Source organism: Mytilus galloprovincialis, chromosome 10, assembly GCF_965363235.1.
Source record: "Mytilus galloprovincialis chromosome 10, xbMytGall1.hap1.1, whole genome shotgun sequence".
In the NCBI taxonomy this organism is placed as follows: Eukaryota; Metazoa; Mollusca; class Bivalvia; order Mytilida; family Mytilidae; genus Mytilus; species Mytilus galloprovincialis.
In genome coordinates, this window is record NC_134847.1 from 66,237,648 (window position 1) to 66,258,883 (window position 21,236).

The 21,236-nt window shown below is 33.4% G+C and overlaps 1 long non-coding RNA gene across 2 annotated transcripts; it reads left to right on the forward strand.

The window, feature by feature from the left end:
- The first annotated feature begins 616 nt into the window (after positions 1-616).
- On the forward strand, positions 617-9,797 carry LOC143048154 (uncharacterized). Of its 2 annotated transcripts, none has more exons than XR_012969754.1 (4): positions 617-658; positions 5,609-6,418; positions 7,340-7,451; positions 8,428-9,797. It is a non-coding gene; the product is annotated as an uncharacterized LOC143048154 (long non-coding RNA). The 2 variants fall into 2 exon arrangements; XR_012969753.1 differs by lacking the exon at positions 617-658 and adding an exon at positions 4,400-5,225.
- The last annotated feature ends 11,439 nt before the right edge of the window (positions 9,798-21,236 follow it).

Consider the following 21,236-nt stretch of genomic DNA (forward strand, 5'->3'; position numbering starts at 1 on the left):
AAATTAATGTATAAAAAGAAAGCATCATAGATTTGTTATAATGAATAATGAGATTTTTTTTTATATTTGTAACGAGCAAAAGACCATAGGCAACATGATGGCAAGGAAAATTTCTTCAAAAGACTCATCATAACCACGTTTACCATTCGATTTTAAGGGGGGGGGCTAAGATGAAATTGGTGGGAAAATGACAGGACAGTAGTTTTTGAGCCCGTAAAAGGGAAGGGTGGCAATTTATTTTTAAAATAGGATAAAAAGAAGGCAAGAGCGAATAGATAGAAAAACGAAAATGCAGGACATAGATTACAACTAAAAATGCAGAACATGCAGAGACTAACCAAAAAGGCAGAACGAACATAATTTTTTATCTAAGCACCCCCCTCTCTTTCCCGGCCCGACTTCCCACCATGAAAATCAAATTTTAGCTCCATTATGATATCAGCATAGTGAATGCAACTGTTAAGGCTTGCCACATGTTAACCGAGCAGGATTGCATTTTTCAAAGCTTACGATTTCCGAAAATCAAATATTATAATACCACTTTCAGAAATCATATGTTCTACGGGACTTTCCTTAATATATTTTTAAAAACCAATCACAATATCACTGTGACATCACCATGATCACTTGACATAGTATACGCCATTCTCAACAGAAGGTAAACATGGTAAACTTGTCAATAAATATATTGTCCGGTTTTTCTGATTACCAAACTTTAAATTAGATTGTTAAGGTTAACGAATTACTGAAAGATAGTTCTATCTTGATTATCACATTTAAAATAGAATCTTTCAAACGGAAAGTAACCCAAAAGTCTCGTTCACAACCGGAAGTTATTAATATATATAATTACATTTATTAATATGTTGGGTTTTTTTTAACTTGATACAAAGACAATTGCTTCCGTTAAACGGTAAATTAGAATTGCTATTTAAGGTCTTTCCCCTACGTGGGGAAAGACCTTACTGTTTTTCTAATGTTTTTTTTTCCAACATTTTTTCTAAATGCCCTCCCCCCGTTTCTATTGACGTCTTCAAGACCAAATATGGACCATCGATAGATCTCATCATGAGGTATTACCAGATGAGGCTGTGTAGGATTTCATCATCCCCTTTAGAAGTTATCTCCCTTTTATTGATTTTTTTCAACATGGCCCCCCCCCTCGTTGTTTTTAAAGATATCATGACCTTATTTGAACAACAGTTAGATCTCATCATGATGTGTTACCATATGAGGCTGCTAAGGATTTCATCATTCCTTATGAGAGTTATGTCCCCTTGAAGCAATTTCTTTCTTTTGCATTTTTCTCAAAAAGTATTTAAGATAGAATCGATTTGAAAACGGCAACATGTACAAGACCAGATGTCAATGTTAATAAACATATACAATCATTTTGTTGTTAACCGTTATAAGGAGTTATTTCCCTTGAAAAAATATACACAATTTTTGAAAAATTGTATCTCGAGAACCGGAAGTCGTAAAGACTTGGGAGCTACACCAATAATCTTAAGTTCATGTGACCTTTAATTTGCACCCAAGGTGAAAGGTCACCGAGTGCAAAAAAAATTTACGCTGCAATTTCAAGCTTTCATATTAAGAAAACGATAAGAGTTTGCTGCATACTTACAGCGTATAAAATGTTCTTCTCGACGAGCTCTACATTTTATACACTGAGCTCAAAAGAGTTCGACTGTCTGTTCAAAAGTTACGACGGGATGATTCTTAAAAGTATAGTATTGTGTGTATATCTTTTTAAAGGTAACAGATATCAACCTACTATAAACTGCAAAGATGATCAGTAGTTCAAGACCTTCAATTTGAGGTCAATGTCAGGTCATGATGAAATTTCACCTTGACCTTCACATTATACTATGACCTTGACCTTGTGACATTTGAAAGGTCAAGTGGTCCTGAGTTGAATGGTGATAGTCCCATGTCTCTACGACTTCCGGTTCTCAAGTTTTGTATTGCATCATATATTTCATGATTAATTGTGACCTTGGTGAACTTTGAAATTGTCACAATTCTTTTTCTATAATGTTGTCCTTCAACTGTAGATCATTTATCATTTAACAGATTTGAGATATCTATTGTCGTTTTAGAGATAATGCAGTTTAAAGTTTTGCGAGCGGAGGCATGTATTTCTGAATCATCAAGAGCTTACCACTTAAAATGTTTTAGAAATTGAAGAGGTTGACATAGTTATATGTTTGACCAAATACCAAAAACATTCCATGGAAAAAAACACCAAAAAATCAATTTGAAATTTTCAAGTTTTGCATTGACTTTGTAAGTTTCATAACTTCTATTTATATAGTTGATATTGCATCATTATTTGCACTTTGTCAAATGGGGTCATCTGATATATCAAATTGAAGGTCTTAATAAACTCTACTTAAAAATGAAAATTTTAAACCCCCTTTTCATTCCAGGGGGACGGGTGGGGTCATTTAGTGCAAACATTCAAATTTCTCAGATGGTAAGGTTGTCGCATATCAAATGAAAGAACATAAAGCGTACATTTCAAATTTCAAATTGACGTCTCCCAAAAATGGGTTGGATGGGGTCATTGAGTGCAAAACATAAATTTTCTTTTAAGATAGGGTTGTTGTATATCAAATGAAAGGTCATGATGTGTACATTTCAAATATCAAATTCCTGACCTCCAAAAAATAGTAAGATAGGGTTATTAAGTGCAAAAATTAAACTTTCTAGAACATGGCGTTGTCGCATATCAAATGAAAGCTCATCTACTCTATGTTACATATATAATAATTCCGATCTCAAAAATGTAGGCGGATGAGGTCATTAAGTGATAAAAGTGAAAAGTTTCAGAATGTATGCTTGTCGTATATCAAACGAAAGGTCGTACAAAGTACATTACGAAAACATCACTTTTACAGGAAAGACCTTTCAATTGTTTTACAAACAATTGAGATACTAGTTTTTGTTTATATTTTTTGCATTATTTTTTGGTAGTCTTTATCGTGTGAAAACCCGAATAAATGAAATATAATGTTCACCTGAAAGTACACTTATTTTAAATATAGAACACAGCTAGGATCAGTAAATGTAATACAGCACTGTGTCAAAATCTCAGTTGAAACAAAAACAAACAAATATTTAACAAAGAAGTATGATACCGAATTTAATTTGATTAAATAATTTGATGAAACTATATATATGTTGGTAGGCAAAGATGAAGTCATAAGAAAGTATAACACGTAACAATAAGGTTGACATGGTTAATCAGCAATTGATAAAAAAAAAAAACAATACATTCATATTGCAGGGCCGTAGCGTAATGGAGGCAAATGAGGCAAATGCCTCACTTTTGAAACGACGACCAAACTTTAGAAGTGTCATTTTTTTTTAATTATGTATTTTTCATCATCAATATGCGAGTTTCGAGTTTCAAATTATCTACTGGCGTACTACTAACAGTGTGTCCATCTGAAGCAGCGATTGCAGCTTTTACCATAGAGGTGACGGTAAAAAAATAAGTGTTCCGAATACAAATCAAAATAAAAAAAATTGAAAATCTTAATGTCGTTACAAGACTGGTTGAAGACGGATTCTTTAAAGAGGAAAAAAAAAGATGAAAAAGGTAACTCAGTCATGAGTATAAACACCCCCTATAAGTATGCTGACCTATTACCGTTTCCTTGGTTTATTTTTGAAAAGATAACTGTTTATTTACACTATCAACTCACTGAACAACAAATTCTAATCGATAAAATAATTCATTGACCAAAAATATAATCATTATTTATAATTAATTTAAACAAAATCATGAAGCGCCTTTTCTATGGAAGTTTTTAATGTATAAGGCAATTCATGATTTTTATTTAACTTTAATAAAACTATGAAATATATTTTTGGTATTGTTTGAAAATATTTTTTTCGTGTTTCTTTTTTTGATTATGATCAGCATTGTCTGGTTGTATGCTAGCGTGTTCCATTGATTTTAGTGCGGTAGGTCGTGGGTTCGAACCCCGGTAGGTCAAACCAATGACTTACAAATTGGTAGAATAATGTGTCCAGGTAGGTTGACATGTCTTCCACCGGAATGTTTACAGATAACTTGTGATCATTAGTGACATTAGAACGTCAAAAATCCATTGAAACTTTTCGATAGTACAGGTCACGGAGAATCGGAAAGTTTTGGTTGACCAACAGAGATTAACTTTAATATTGAAACTTGTTTTGTTACTTACTAAACTAGCTATTAAAAAAAAAACATTTCTTTTATATTTTTTGTTTTGTTTTTTATTATAAATAGTAATGTTGAAATAAGCTTCTCCCGTTTTAGGCACCCGAACCCCCCTAAAAAAAGGCTAAAAAAAATTTCTGATTTGCCTCATTTTAAATGGACATGCACTACGGCCTTGTTATTGAACATGGATATCGAGATGGTGATAAACTCATAATCTTAGAAATGTTAAATACTGTTGAGGGGCGGATCCAGACATTTTTTTAAAAGGGGGAGGGCAACCCAGGATAAAAAGAGGTCCAACCATATGTCCCCATTCAAGTGCATTGATCGTCCTAAAAAATCCGTAAAAATGATGAACACTAATCTAAATAAAAAAAGTATGTAGAATGATATACAATTGCAGTATCGTTTCAAATATTTGATCGATACAACCGTTTTTAAACATTAATATATGCTAAAGAGATCTAGAAGTTCACATATTCAGTATTTTGTCATTAATTTTTTTTAGATCTTTCCAAGGCAAATTCCATTAATAAAAAAAAGGATTTATAGAACACATACAGAACTGTTTACACTTGACCTCAAATTCCATTAATAGGTCTTGTAGTAGTTCAGTTATACAAACATTTGACAAATGTAAAAATGAATTCAACAATTTATCAAAATTATTATCATCAGCATTTTACATTTTTATACGGTAGTATATTATATTTTTTATTATTATCTGTTAACACTAAATTCATTTTGAATAAAATTTCCAAGAAATATTGATTTGATATTTTAATACAAGGCAAATAGCTTATCATGTTTAATACTTAAAAATTAGAACTGATGTTCAAATCTCACAAACCAACTTAGAAGATACAATCCAAGGTCACGAACAAGATACAATCCAAGGTCACGAACAACTTAGAAGATACAATCCAAGGTCACGAACAAGATACAATCCAAGGTCACGAACAAAACTAAAAGTGATCATCGCATGAAATCAGAAAAACAGAGACATCGGGTACGTCGACACGAATAGCGTCTCTTTTTTTTATGTTTGCCTTAATCACCATGCGGTGAATGTGGAGAAAAAAATTAGCATCAACTCATTCATTCATTCGAGTTATGAAAAATATTACTCAGACATGTAGCATCTTAATCTATCTATAAGCAAAAGTTTGGGAAGGGAGAACTTTTCGTGTTGATCATGGTATTCGTAATTACAAGAGTCTTTCAAAATTGTTGAATTGTGTTCACGGATAAACAAACGTTGTAAAAGGTCACAGTACTCAAATTGCACCGAATACCTAGAATTTATTATAGTTGTAAAGAAAGTACTTGATTTTATTCAACATGTTCAATAGTACGAGTTCATTCTACAAAAGAAATATTTATTTTTTATAGGTAAAAGAGCAATGTCTACACCACTTCAAAGATTCTGCAATGTGTGGATGTTAGTGTGTGTAAATTTTAAATTATTTTTCAAAAGGGTTTTTAACTTTCGGAAGACATCAAAATCAAACAATCAACAGATCAGACCGGGAGATGTTGCATCAACTAACAGCTTGCTACGGCCAGACGAATTCGTAGGTAGACTTAAGCTATCTTCTTTCGTGTTCGTACCAAAGTGTAAAATTGAAGTACACTGTAATAAAGGCTCAACCATGTGCATTTCCAGGCTAATATCTGTAGTGTTTAATCCTACATGTATACGAAAACAAAACAAAAATAATGTTCATTTATTAGGAACTAAATCAAACAAAACACGGTATTCCACGCAAGTTATGCAAAGAGACTTTCCGTTGCTATGTCAAAGGGAGTACATGACTGAGAGACATTCTGGGAATATGACTACCGAAAAATCCCATGTTGATGCCTCTTCTTTTACAAGAACTTTACATGGGCATACGTTTAGGCTACAAAGGCAACAATTTTGTCCAAGATCGCATAGACCTGTTCAATCAATTCCAGACGATTTCTTCCATGGGGAAAGTAGTATTTTTCGAACGTTCCAAACCGATAATAATGGGCAATTCCATTTTAATCATGATCAAATAGTTGATATACTAAAGGAAAGACGATTTGAACACCCTGAAATGAAATATACGTATTGCCGTAGGAACACATTTATTAGTTGCATTGCTTGGTATTATCTACAATTCAACACATATTGGTCTGTAGATGCATTTATTGACGCTGGATTCTATTTGAAAGGTAAGATGTAAAATGTTTATGTTCGCATAAAATCAGATATACATCTGTTATCTTCTTGTATGCTATGATTGATAATGTTTATACAAACTTTATCAACAAAATAAATATACAACCTCATGAAATGAGGGTCCAAAACATAGAGACACCGGTCCATTGATAGTGATATCATGCATGCCGTTTGCATACCAGTATAATATAAAGGCTTTTGAATTTTTTCATCAACTTAAACTAACAGTTGATAATTTCTGATGAACATATGCATGAGTTACCAGCATTTACTGCCTACAACTGGAGTCTAGCTGTTATATGTGTACATCAAGGAATGACTATAATATGTAAAATGCCTGTACCAAGTCACCATAGTTCTTTTAGCTACCAGAACTTTGAAAATTCGTCTATTTTTATATTTTATTGAGTGTGTGTCTTTTTCTCAGTGTTGACATTTCACTAAGTGTTTATTTCCTTTGCGACGGATGCATCAATACAAGGAGACTTTTACCCTGTGAACTCACCCTGTCCTGCTCCTATTTGAGTCCATACGATTTCTTCAGTTATTGTGTGTTTCCTCGGAGTCTACTCGTAAGATTTATAAGATTTAAAAATCGGTCAACTACTGTTGCATTATTTGTTAAAATTGTCGTTCGTTGAATTCGACTACGTAATCGTTTTTATCATAGACTTTTATTTTATAATCAGGAAATGTTTATTTGTTGTCGATCAGGACCTTACGTTAATAGAATTATATTTTTCAATGATTTTATATATGTCCAGCGACTGAATTATTTAAACTGCAATTTTTTGCCACAGAACGTCAACAGTCAAAAACCTTCTTAATGGTTATCATAGTATATGTTTTGTTTTTTTTTATTTTGTGATGTTAGGTGAACTCTATATTTATATACATTTATATAAATATTGTAGATAACTATGGAAATCTGGAATGTTTTAGTTGTGGACTGCAGATTAGACATGAAATTGACGATGATCCGTACAGATTTCACCAAAACTATTCTCCACATTGTTTAGCGCTAAGGTATTAACATCTTAAAACGTACCACCGAATGAATTATAATTTTCTCAAAACTGTGTCAACCGAGACGAGTTATAGAATTAATATATAGTAGTAGATACTTTGCCCCACACCAATGCATTTATAAACCCCTCAGAGTGCTTTCGGCCTGTATAGAAAGGTCTATAATACAGTTTACTGAATGCAAATTCCAAATTCCTTCTGTTGGTAGCTGCCTATTTAAAACCCAACACAGCATACATTGAAAAAGTTTCCAGAATTTACCATTACTATATCCTAGAATAACTAAGATGTGACCTGGAAACAGATAACATCAATTAAAATGAGTATAAAAAAGAAGATAGGTCTAATTGCCAATAAGACAACTTTTTACAAAAAATAAAATGACACAGAAATAAACAACTATAAGTGACCATAATAATATGGTCTTCAACAAGGAGCAAAGCCGATACCACATAGTCGCATACTGCATAATGACAAACGCATAACCATTCGAACGAGAAAAACTAACGGTCAAATAATGTACAAAAAATGTTTAATGAACAAAAAACAAATATGTAACACAGTATCAATTGTCAACCACTGAATGACAGGATCCTGGCTTGGGACAGACACATACATACAGAATTTGGCGGGTTTAAACATATAAGGGGGCCCAAACCCTCCAATAATCTATGACAGTGATGTTACAGTACAACATGAGAAAGAACTATAAAAATCAGTTGAAATGGACTCATCAGATGGATACAAATAGAAATACATCTTACAAAAATACGGAGTGGACGTGGCCGGGTACTTCTACTTCCAAACTACAAAAACACTTAGTATAATTCTGAGAGGACTGGTAGTTGCTGCCAGCTAGTTCGAAAAGCCACTTACCACCAAAAAAATCATCTATTTAAATGTGTATAAGTTTACAATGATGCTCATACTTATCTTTTTGTATATGTTAACTAAGATCATGTATTTTTTATTACAGATAATGATACGCCTGTGTGGAAAGATTTGTGGATGTACATATGTATATAAAACTATATCTTATTATAATAATTATGAGATGTTAAACGAAAAATATTTATTTCATCTTTTTTAATTGTACATAAGCATAAAACGAAAGTTGAGTAATCTTTTACTTTGACTGGATGTTACATATCTATTTCTGGTCGTTCTATCTGATTTAATCGGTTTTTATTTTTTTATCAAAATGAACTCAAGAGGGGGAGACGTCTAAGCATGAAATTTGGGTGCAGACGTGCTGCTTGGATTTCAAAAACAACCCCCATTGATATAAAAAGTCTTGTGAATATCACGACCCATTGCTGTATGTCATCGCAAAATAATAACCCATTCATATATTTCTTAGGTTTCAAGTATTCATCGTTTACACATATTTGGTTGAAAACGACAATACAGAATAAATTTACAAAAATCTAATCAAAAGATGGAAAATTCTACAGTCATTCATTATTAACTTTAAATGTCAGTCGTTTGAATATTAATTCATATTACAAAGAAACATTATAGTATTTTTGTATATGAAATATTTTGAACCCACTACCATAATTTTTTTTTATAGAGTATGATATTGATTTTGGAGCAAATGTAATCAATTTTTTTTTCTACTTTGTTACATATGTTATAGGATATTTATATATGTTCATAAGAAGGTAATGTACGTACGTGTGTATGTGAGTAAGAATTATATTACTGTACATGAGAACGATAGAAATCGGAAGTTGATGTAAGTGGTTATTGTTTTGTTTTTTCCTAGTGCTTTTTGTAGTGCCTGATATTCATGTTTTTCCTATATGTTTCCTTTTTCTTTTTCTTTTTTATTAAGTTTTAGTTTTGACTTTAAAAAAATGTGGATGTGCTTAACTGGCTAAAGTTTAAATAATTTTGCTATTAAAAGGAGAAATTCAGAAGAAAAAGAAGAAAAAGGAAAAGAAATAAAACTATCCCTTACTTAAAATTTCTGTTAGATTCCGTAAAGTCTGATGACGATTTCAAATATAAAACTTCATGAATTTTAATAAGAACAATATACAATGTGTGTACTAGTATTTGAACATCTGTATATTTGTTATATTAAACATCTATGTTGGTCTATCTTATCGACAAGCATCTAGTATTGTACACATTTCTTACATGTTGCTGTATATTATTAATGTATATTACCAACAACCACAACCTCCTGTATATATAAATGTTATTACTTATGTAAACAAAGCCAGGGCAATGTATCGGTATTCGTTGTTTTAGACTACAAGTTGTAAAGATTTCAATAAAACATAAAAACAAAATAATAAGAAAGAAAAAAACAAAAACAAACAGCAATCAACAACATTTCAAATGTTTTAATAAGATCTAGAAAGTTACAAAAAAGTTACACGATACATAGTTGACCGAGTTAAAGCAGAATATAATAAATCATTAATTATTATTTGCAAAGATTATGTGCACAAAGACGCTTATCATATTTGATTGTTTTTTGGTGATTAAGATTATAACACAATGTTGACTACAGTACCCCTATTTTTGTCATTTTTACCTAATTATGTGTGGTTTTTATATATTGGTGTCAGTATAATAGAATTTTAGCTACTGTTATACAAGTGAGAGGATTGGCGAGCTATAAAAATAGGTTTAACCCTACATGTTCTTCATGAAAAAAACCGGTACCAAGTCAGGAATTTGTCAGCTGTTTGCCATTCGTTTGAAGTGTTTGAGACTTAGATTTCGCCATTTGTTATCATGTGAATTTTCAATTTGAATTTTCATTTGAGTTAGGTATTTTTCTTATTTTACTTATTTCCATGTGTTCGTGGATGCACAACAAGTGTCTATCAGCAAGTCTTTTCTTACTAATAAGGTATTGCACTTTTTTCATCTTAACACAGACAAAACACATTTTGTTCAAACAGAAATTGTTTACCAGAAGGTAATGCACGTACCGTACGTGTGTATGTGAGTAAGATTAAAAATTTAATTATGACACAGTCCTTAAGATTATTGCTTACAAATACGAAGTGCGGTGTTAGGTATCTATCAATAAGTATTTTGTCACGTTATTTATAAGTTTAAACTTTTGATTTGGAAATTTAGCAGTGTTGCATTTGTAGTTATTTCCGCTGGTGATATATAACTGATACCTAACACATATATGAGATTTGCGACTTAGAAGAAAACAGTTTACTATCAATAAAATTTGGGATATTCTGTAGGTATTGGGTTCATATATAGTCTTATCACATTACCATTAAGACACAACTAAATACAAAACTACATGCACGAAAACGTCATTCAAATCACAAATATATATAGTCTTGCATATTAAAAATTATAATCCTGGTACCTTTAATAACTATTGATACCGTAACATTCTTTAATTCACCTACACAACTTTTGTATTTTATTGCAGGAAGACTTAAACTCCATACCATGACTTAATCATATTTTGAATATACATTATAAACAAGTTCGTATATATTATTAATAAGTTTGTTTTTAAAACTCCGATGATTTATATAAGATATCACAAAATATCATGACCTCAATGCGGTTATGAGTTGGTTCCAGAAAACTTCATTTCCGTACTCATCGTTTGGATATTCTATATAAGACTGGGATTGAACTAGTTCAAGGATCTGTAAAGGCAAGTCACGTGAACGCATTTGTTCGTAAAATACAAGATAAAGTATATTCTCATATCTTCGCTCGTATATGCTTTCCATTTTTGCCATATTAAATTCGTACATACCCCAATAAGAGTTTAGAAAGTTATGAGACATAATGATTACCGTTTTACGACTGTTGTGAATTGCCGATATTATGTTTGTTGCAATGTCACTTCCAGGCAAAAAATTGCGACAATGTAGGCACAGTTCAATTCCAGCTTCTTTCTCAAGTTTTTGTAACAGTTTAGTATGGACGAAAATTCTGTCATCATCTGCATATGCTACAAATACGTCATACATGTAATCTTCACGATCGTCGTCCCACATGTTTGCTCTTCGTTCGTTAAGCCTGATTTTCACCATGTGATAGAAATATCTAATCCTCCACCTGTATCTATAAACCAATCCACCACATAAAATACTGATGAATATCAATATAGCCCCAGATATACCAACTGCCAATAGATCATAAGAGTAGCAAGCTTTTTTAAGGCCCAAGTACATGTCAATCACACTGACTAAATTCTGTTTCTTTCCTCTAGAAGTTGCACATGTGTAGAGATGTACGTTTTCTAGATGACTCTCTGTGGAAACTATCCATTTCACAAATTTTATATAATCACACGTGCACTGTAGTGGATTATTTTCGAGATTAATTAAGAAATCAGAGTGACTTTTCAGATAATTTAATTGTTGTCTAGCATATGAATCGATATGCAACAGTTTGTTATTACTTACGTCCAACAGTTTCAAATTTGTCATGTGACTAATACGAAATGAAATCGTCTCCAATAAATTGTTTTTTAAATTCAAATATTTCATTTTGGACTGTGCCTTGAAAAAATTCAATGGTAAGGTCGGAATTCTATTTTGAGATAAGTTTATTTCTTCAAGGTTACGCAACGTACCAAGAATTTGTCCGTCATTATCTTCTGATAAAACTGCGCCCAACATATTGTTTTGCACATGAAGTGTCCTTAAGTTTGCCGAGTCGACACTAAAGAAATGTGGTGACACAAAAGAACAGAGGTTATGTGAAAGATTTAAATGTTTCAAATGATGTAAATTACTTATAGGTCCTATCCATGAAAAAAATGCATTTTTACTAACGTCTAAATATTCAATTATATTGTTTGTAACATTTAATTGAATTATTGCATACCTCATTCCACATTCTTTATAAACAATTGTTGTCACATTTTCAGGAACCGGGATGACCCATGTATATTTGATTTTTAATGGAACAGGAATAAACCATGTTGGTTGAAATGATAAATGATTATATCGTGCCAGATTTGATGATGTTAAATGATAGTTTCTATCATCCGTATAGCTACTTCTTTCCTGTGTCGCTTGTTGTGAAGGACAATGAAAGAAATATTCCCCTGGATTATGAAACGAGTACATCAATGACAAATCAGCAGATTTTATCGAAAGATTAAAAACGTCTCTTATGAATGGTCCAAACGAGAGCTCATTCTTTTTCAAAGAAATATGCTGTAAGGTATTCGGTAAATACGATAAAGCACCTGTTTCTATTATTTGTATTCGGTTAGCATCGACGTAAATTTCTTTTAATGTTGTGTTTATCAACGGCTTAAAAACATCAGTTGGTAAAATTGTGTTAAGATGATATGCAAGATGAATCTTGTTTAACTTTAAAACTTTTATAGTAGAGAACTGAAGATCATGTGTAACATTACCAAAACCCTTAAACTGCAGGCAGAAGTTATCTGATATGTCTAGATAAGTGATATTTTTCATTTTGCTAAGTGTTCCCCTCTCAATTGTTTCAATGTTGCAGCTACTCAAATCAAGTTCTTTTATTTGAATAAGAGATTCGAATGATTCTTTTATCAAGTTGTGGATACTGCATTTTCCTGTTGATCCGGATACGTCTAGTATAGTTAGTTGTTTCAAAGCAGAATACTCTTTCCGAAAAACAAAAACATCATCTTTATCTGCAATAATATCTATTCGAAGAGATTTTAATGACACAAGAGACGAAAGGTCAATCTGATCTTCAGTGGGTTTGTTTTGCTTCAAATGAAGATGTTCTAATTTTTTCAGAGGAGAAAAACATCCATCTTGGTAAGATGTGTTACCACTGGACAAATTGTTGTTGGAAAGATCCAATAAGTGCAGTTCGTTTAAACCCTCAAATGACCGTGTCCTTAATACACAAATCTTATTTTTAGATATATCCAAATATCTCAAAAAACTATTGTTTTTAAATATGCCATTTTCTATTTCGGAAATTAGATTCCCCTGAAGAGTTAGACTCTGAATTACATTTGGGAAACGTGGTATCTTCATAATGCCTGCCGAGAGGCACTTGACGTTGAATAAATGTGTTATATTATCTTTTTGACATTTGCATGATGGAAAAAAGTCGCATTTTTCATCACTCCCTTGGCAAAACATTGTGCAATATCCAACAAAAATTACGAGTCTTCTCAATAACTTAATCGCCATTTCAATATACACGTATTAAATACCTACAATATATATAAGACGAACATGATAAAACGTCTCATTTGATAATAGTGCTATGTTCACCATTAAGTTTCAAGTTCAAATATGGAGGTTATGGTTGTGAGATTTCCAAGACCTGTAATCCTATCTGGACATATCCTTCTGACTTAAAGTTCTTAATCCTAAATACTGCGTGCTTAGACAATGCCTATACCAAGTCAGGAATATGATAGTTGTTGTCCATCCGTTTGCTGTGTTTGAGCTTTTGATTTTGCCATTTGATTAAAGATTTTCCGTTTTGAATTTTCCTCGGAGCTCTATATTTTATGATTTACCTTTTAGCCGAGAAGCAACGAATACCAATTCTGAAATCTGTGTGTTAAACGGTATTGGTTTAAATACAGTATCTTATAGTTTTTAAAGGATTTTAATAATCTCCATTCCACTCATTAATATTCAGTTAATGTACATATGAATAAGGAAGAAACCGTTTCGTGTTGGCTATAAAATCTGGGAACAAAAGGTACATAACCATGATAACACGAGTATAAAACGCCACAATGCATAAGTGTTATCTTTATTCAATCTATTGTTACTTAATACTTGATTTATTTTATTCTCATTGTTCAGACATTAGAAAAGAAACAACTAAAGGTATAAAGACCCTGGTATTTTGAAAACCTAATGTTTATTTTGATTCAAATCTTTTTAATATTTTTAATAAATTATTTTCAATATAAAAAAAATATGGTATGTTTATATTTTTTACTACTTGAATAATAGGCAAAATTAGTGGAATAATGAGTTATTTGAGGACTTGCATTTCTATCAGGGTTTACTTTGTCGCTAACGAGAAAGCTTTTTAAACAAAAGTTGGAAGATGTGAAGATGCAATTATTCCTTTGAAAACGGTTGACCGTTATGGAATATTTGTTTCACATATGACAATGGATATGTTCCAATTTTGGTGATTACAGTCCCTTCCGCTTTTCTCCGAATGTAACCTAATACAGTAGACTTATCACCAAGTGCATACTTAGCCTTACAACACTACAGTTGCTACATTTGAAGCATAATCTGCTAGTCATTGCGGAACACCTGAGAACACCCCTGTTTTTTGTTGGGTTCTTGTTGCTCTGTATTTGATTTTCTGTTTTGTAAACTACTGTTTGTCTTTTGGTCTTTTTCGTTTTTTTTTGCCATATCGTTGCTAGTTATGTTTTAATCATGCCTTATAAGTGTTTGGATGTCTTTTATGTTTCTTTTACCTCACAATTGTAAAATTAATTTTGTGAGGTTTAATGGGTCTTGGTTAAATTGTACCTTCTTTTATAATTTTGGACCATGTCCAAAAATAAATACTTATACAATCAATAATAACAGGTGCACAATTTATCATATGCTTAATTATTCCGTGGATTGTTTCACAGGTAGGGGTTAAAAACTTAAGCAAAAGTTGATTACACTAATCGTGTAACCCCTCAAAAGTAGAAAAATAGCTGACAATGCCAAGAAAATCTATAAAAAGATAACAAAACACAAACTGAGAAACTAAAAAATGTGCAACTTGAAATCCTTTCTAACGGGGAGATATAATGTACACCGGAAGGGGAAGTAGATACTGCTACACATATAGCACCCGTCATATTTTTCATGTAAGTTCATGAAACGGTGATAAGTATAATTCGGTGAGTCACATTTCAGGAGAAGAAGGACATGGTTGATGTGAAGACAATTGGAACATATGTACGTCGTCATAATCTGTGAAACAGATATCCCAAGAACATCAACCAAATTATTTATCCACTTTCTCCATCCATATGACTTCATTATATAGCCTGTTGTTGACGCAATTCAATCCGGTCAAAATAATAACAGAATCTTTCCTACTAGTATTTCTCATCAAATAGTTATCAAAGGTACCAGGATTATAATTTAGTACGCCAGACGCGCGTTTCGTCTACATAAGACTCATCAGTGACGCTCATATCAAAATATTCAAATCGGCCAGTTTGTTTAGTGTAACTAAGTATTAAACGGAACGAGCTCGAGTATACGGTGAATTATGTCGTCCTGAGAGTTTATGTTCTGACCTGGGGATAGAAAAGACGTCTGGATCAGTGGGTACTGGTAATGCGCTGTTTTGTTTGTATACACTGTATCAGAAGAACAGCCATAATACCTTTTTGTTGATTACTTTTTCATGAATAACTTTATTTCGTTTCTTGGGCAGAGATGGTAAAAAGTGTTCTAATTTTGTGTTGTTTTTATAATTTCTTTTTATTCAATCATATGAACTATTAAATCTTGATTTCGCGCATTAGCAACACGCGTACGTTTTAACAGCTAAAATCGGATTTCTTTGTAGCAATTCATTGGTAAATAAGGGAATAACCACAACAGTGTATAAGAAAAAGGGGAGGTAGACAATTAAGAGCGAAAGAAACAAAAGGCATCAAAACTCACAAGTCGAAAACGAACTGTTAATGACGTGTCAACAACAAAAAAAGATAAGAACGCAAAAATAGCTACAAAAACAACAAAAAAAACTTAAGACTGGGTATAACACGAACCCCATCAAAATCTTGGGGTAATCGCAGATGCTCCAGAAGGTTGAGTTTAATTTGGTATATCATATTCGAGAAAAAGGTAACGACAACATGGAACATATCATTCGTCATCTGTTAAACAGGTTTTTCAGTACGGTCAACCGATTCGTTTCCTTGAAATATTTATTCAACTCATAACAAATACATCTTGGTTAACAAAAACTTCTCTTTTGAGCAGCCATCCTATATCAACTAAATAATTGTAGAACATCCATGCTCTTAATTATCGTACCAACCGTAAGATATGCATTGTATGTATACGTTATATATACAGCCGCTGAATAAACTTTCAATATTTCCAGGAACTCTAATATGTAATTTGCGTCTTTTGTCTTTTTTAAAATTAAACAACCAACAATCAATCAATCTTTTTTTTAATTTCTTTTTGTTCTTAGAATTATTCTGATTGGTCAAATCCATTCAAACAAATTCTAAAATTGTTTAACGTTGTGTTGTTACACTTGTCGCCATATGATTGGAAGGTTGTACCTCACAAACATATAGAATCCCGCACATTATGAACAGTTACACGTTAAGAGTCTTGAACATGTAATCATTTCGTTCCGTGGTCTAGTATAAATCAGTGTATAACATTTTGACATGTTCAAAATTTCTAATAATGTTTTTTTTTATCTAATCATACAATATGGATTTTGCCCATTGTTTAAGACCTCATAGTGATCTGTAATTGATCAAATAGTGTCGTATACATCAGCAATCATCAGTGAAGTATCACAAGGAAGTGTTGGTTTGTATTTTAATCATGTCAAATTTCTTTCATTCATACAATGCTATAATAAGGAAGAAATTAAAGGTCACAGTAGGTCACCGACAATATATCTTGTATCTTTATAAATCTGTGTTGAATAGAACAAAAAGAAAAAACAATCCAAGCGCTACATGTTCGTTGATAGGATCATTACAAACATTGCGATTTGAGCATAGAGAGATATAGATTAATAAGGGAACGACCATTTAACTTCAAAAGAGTCGGTGTATGGCTTTTTTCCCTAAAAATATATTCTGGATACATGTTTTCTCAATACCTAAGTGCGTTAGTATTTGAAGGGAAAAACATTAAATAGATAGCGTCTGAATAAGATATTCCCCCAAAAAAGAATTTCTGAACTCATGCAAAAACCACATCCCTACATCGAACTTAAATGGTTACTCCCTAACAGAAAAAATATCAACATAATACCGCAGTCACACTAGGCCACGATCGCACTACGATCTATGAAAAAATGAAACGTTTGACGATTGTAGTGCGATCGTGCAGATCGCATTAAGGTCGCAGTGAGGTCTTCATGATCGTGATGAGCGTGGCCAACTTTTAACATGTTCAAAACAATCGTGGTGCGGTCGTGGCGAAATCAAGTCGTAGTGAAATTGTAGTAAAAGCGCAGTAAGATCGTGGTAAGATCGCAAAGGTCGCAATACCATCGTAGCGAGAGCGTAGCAAAAGCGTGATTATATTCGGAGAGCCTGCGCTACGATCTCACAGCAGCGACTTTATTACGACCTCACTACGACCACCACGTTCTCATTGCGACCCACCTACGACTACACAAGTTTACACCACGCTGTTCAATACCATAGTACGATTCTAGCACGTCAATGCCGTCCTTTTCACGATCTTCTTACTACCTCACTACGTTCATATTACGGCCATCATGAAATTTATAAAAGCTCTCAAGGTTTAATTTGTTTGTTTGTTATTTGGACCTGTTGTCATTTTTTCTCTAACGACGCCACAACCATGTTTGACACATCTGTGTCATCCCTGCTATCGTTCACTAAAACATTTGAACTTGATGGACCCGGAAAAGGTTGCGATTTAGATTTGATTGGTCGGTCCGACATCTCTGCTGGATCAGAATTCGGTATTATCATCTCCCTTAGCCTCAACATCTACCCATACCAACACCACCAAGTGTTCTGGTAGATCTTTGTGGCATTACTGTGTTGTTTCTGAGAAATATACGTATTAATCATAAATAGAAGGAATAGTACAGTATCGATACGGAACACGATGTTGACGTAATTGCTAAAGCCCCAGTCCCATTAGACCACGATCGCACCACGCTCACCGCGATCTAAAATAAATTCAGATCGTGGTGAGGTCGCAGTATGAGCGGCATAAAAATGTAAATTTCCATTGCTTGCAAGATGCTTCTACGTCCTCATTACGCTTCTACAACGAACGCGCTACGATTATAAGACGTTCTCATCGCGCTTATTCTGCGACCTCACTACGCTCATCAAGATCTTTCTACGCTCATCACGTTCTCACTACGACCATACCACGCGTTATCCGATTGCAACACGATCTTTCTACGTTTCTACTGCGCTTTAAACACGTTCTTACCACGATTATACTACGTTCATGCTTCGATCTTACTACGTTCTCAGCAAAAACGTAAACATCGTGTTCCATATCAATACAGTTCCATTCTTTCTATTTCTGATTAATACGTAGATTTCTCTGAAACAATAGAGTCATGCCACCATCTACTAGAACACGTGGGCGAGGTAGTAGGGGTTGATGTAGAGGCAAAGGGAGTTCTGATCGTAACGAATCCTGATCCAGCAGAGATGACGGACCGACCAATGCAACATAAATTACAACCTATTGATGGTTCATCAAGCTCAAACGACGACATCTAGTGAACAATAGCAGAGATGACACACATGTGTCAATATTAGTAGGTAAAGGAAGATGTGGTATGAGTCAATGAGACAACTCTCCATCCAAGTAACAATTTATAAAAGTAAACCATTCTAGGTCAATTTACGGCCTTAAACACGGAACATTGGCTCACATCGAACATCAAACTATAAAGGGCCCCAAAATTACTAGTGTAAAACCATGCAAACAGGAAATCCAACGGTATAATCTATATAAAAACGAGAAGCATGGTTTGGAAAATGGACAAGAAGTCCTTATTACAAACAGACAAACAAAAACCTATGGAGATTTCATATATTTTATGTGAAAATGACAATAAGAATGAAAGTCGTAGTATGAACGTAGTGAGGTCTCAAGAAGAGCGTGATGAGGAGGGCAAGGGCGTGCTAGAATCGTACTGTGATCTTGAACAGCGTGGTGTAAACGTGGTATGGTCGTAGTGGAAGCGTAGTTGGGTCGCTTTGAGAACGTGATGGTCGTAGTGAGGTCGTAATAACGTCGCTGTGAGATCGTAGCGCAGTCTCTCCGAATAGAACCACGCTTTTGCTACGCTCTCGCTACGATGGCACAGCAACCTTTGAGATCTATCCACGACCTTAGTGCGCTCTCACTACGCTTCTACTACGACCTGTTTTCATCGCGACCGAACCACGATTGTTTTGAACATGTTCAAAGTTGGCCACGCTCATCACGATCTTGAAGACCTCACCACGACCGTGCTAAGACCTTACTGCGATCTACACGATCGTACTACGATCATCAAAATTTGCATTTTTTTCGCAGATCGTAGTGCGATCGTGGCCTAGTGGGACTGGGGTATTAGAAGAACGTTGTGAGATTGCGGTATAATCGCAGTAAAAGCGTGGTCTGATCGTGTTGCAATCGGATAACTCGTGGTATGGTCGTAGTGAAACGTGATGAGCGTAGTAAGATCATGATAATCGTAGAATTAGCGTGGTAATAATGTTTGGTTAAGCGTAGCGGGATCGTTGTAAAGGCGTAATGGTGACGTTGTATCATCGAGAAAACAATAAAAATTAACATTTGCATGCCGCTCATACCACGACCTCACCGCGATCTGAATACATCTAAGATTAAGAGCGCGGTGAGCGTGGTGCGATAGTGGTCTAGTGGGACTGGGGCTTAAATAAAGGATCGATTATGTATTTGCTTGAAATTTTAAAACATATAAAAACAAACCTTCTAAATATGAGCTTTTCCTTTTCAATTGACTTACAAGAAATCGTCATTAGCATCAGATTCATCTTTTTTTTTAAACAATTATTAGCCTTGACAAGGACCACATTACCAGCACAACCTATGTGACCATGAGCTGTGTTTTGATGGATATATCTCTTTCTTTTTAAAATATAAATTCACATCACAGGATTAGCCTCTGTGCACTAGGAACTTCTTATCCGTGCCGGTCGAAATATTTATTTGATGAGGTTCATGTTGATAAATCTTTGGTTTCCTATTAAGTGTTTGGTGGACCGAGATGTTGTATAACATTTACTGTTAGTTAGGTTTTTATATTACCACCTTCATATTATCCCCATCTGTTTAAGGTTTGGGCAACATTGACCAATAGAGTTCGTCGATCCATTTTCGGATCTCATATTGGAATTAATCTACATTGTAAATTCACAAAGTGTAAGTCCATTAAATAAGCAACAGTAGTATACCGCTGTTCAAAATTCATAAATCGATAGAGAAAAAACAAATCCGGGCCACAAACTAAAACCGAGGGAAACGCATCAAATACAAGAGAAGTACGACACAACAGAAAACTTTGTGAATTTACAATGAAGATTAATTCAGATGAGATCTGCAAATGGATCGACAAACTCTGGACTCTTAAATTTTAAAATGTGCGAGAACTTAGATGATGGTTGGTCAATGTTGTCCAAACCTTAAAAAAACCAATACCAAAATTAGAATTTATCATCCAACGGAACTAACGAAAAAGTAATGACGAGTTGGTTTGTAACAACATTGAGGAGTATTTCTGAAAATTGTGTTATACTTTAAATTATATTGCTTAAAAATACCCTACCTACATTTATGATACTCATTCATCAATGCTGATAATTTTTGGACATTTTTCCATATTTTTTCTAGTTTTTAAAAATACAATTTAAAACGTTTACCTTTGCAATGTTTGTCCAACAGTCAGAAGGTATTTGCATGAGCTACGTGGTTGAGAGTGTTGAAGGGGATGTCGTCACACCTCTCTGATTTCTTAATTATAAAAAAAGATCTTTATCTTTTTATCATACGCATTGTTTAATCATATTCATTGCATGTAAAAATTCCAAAAATGACAATTCATTAGTAT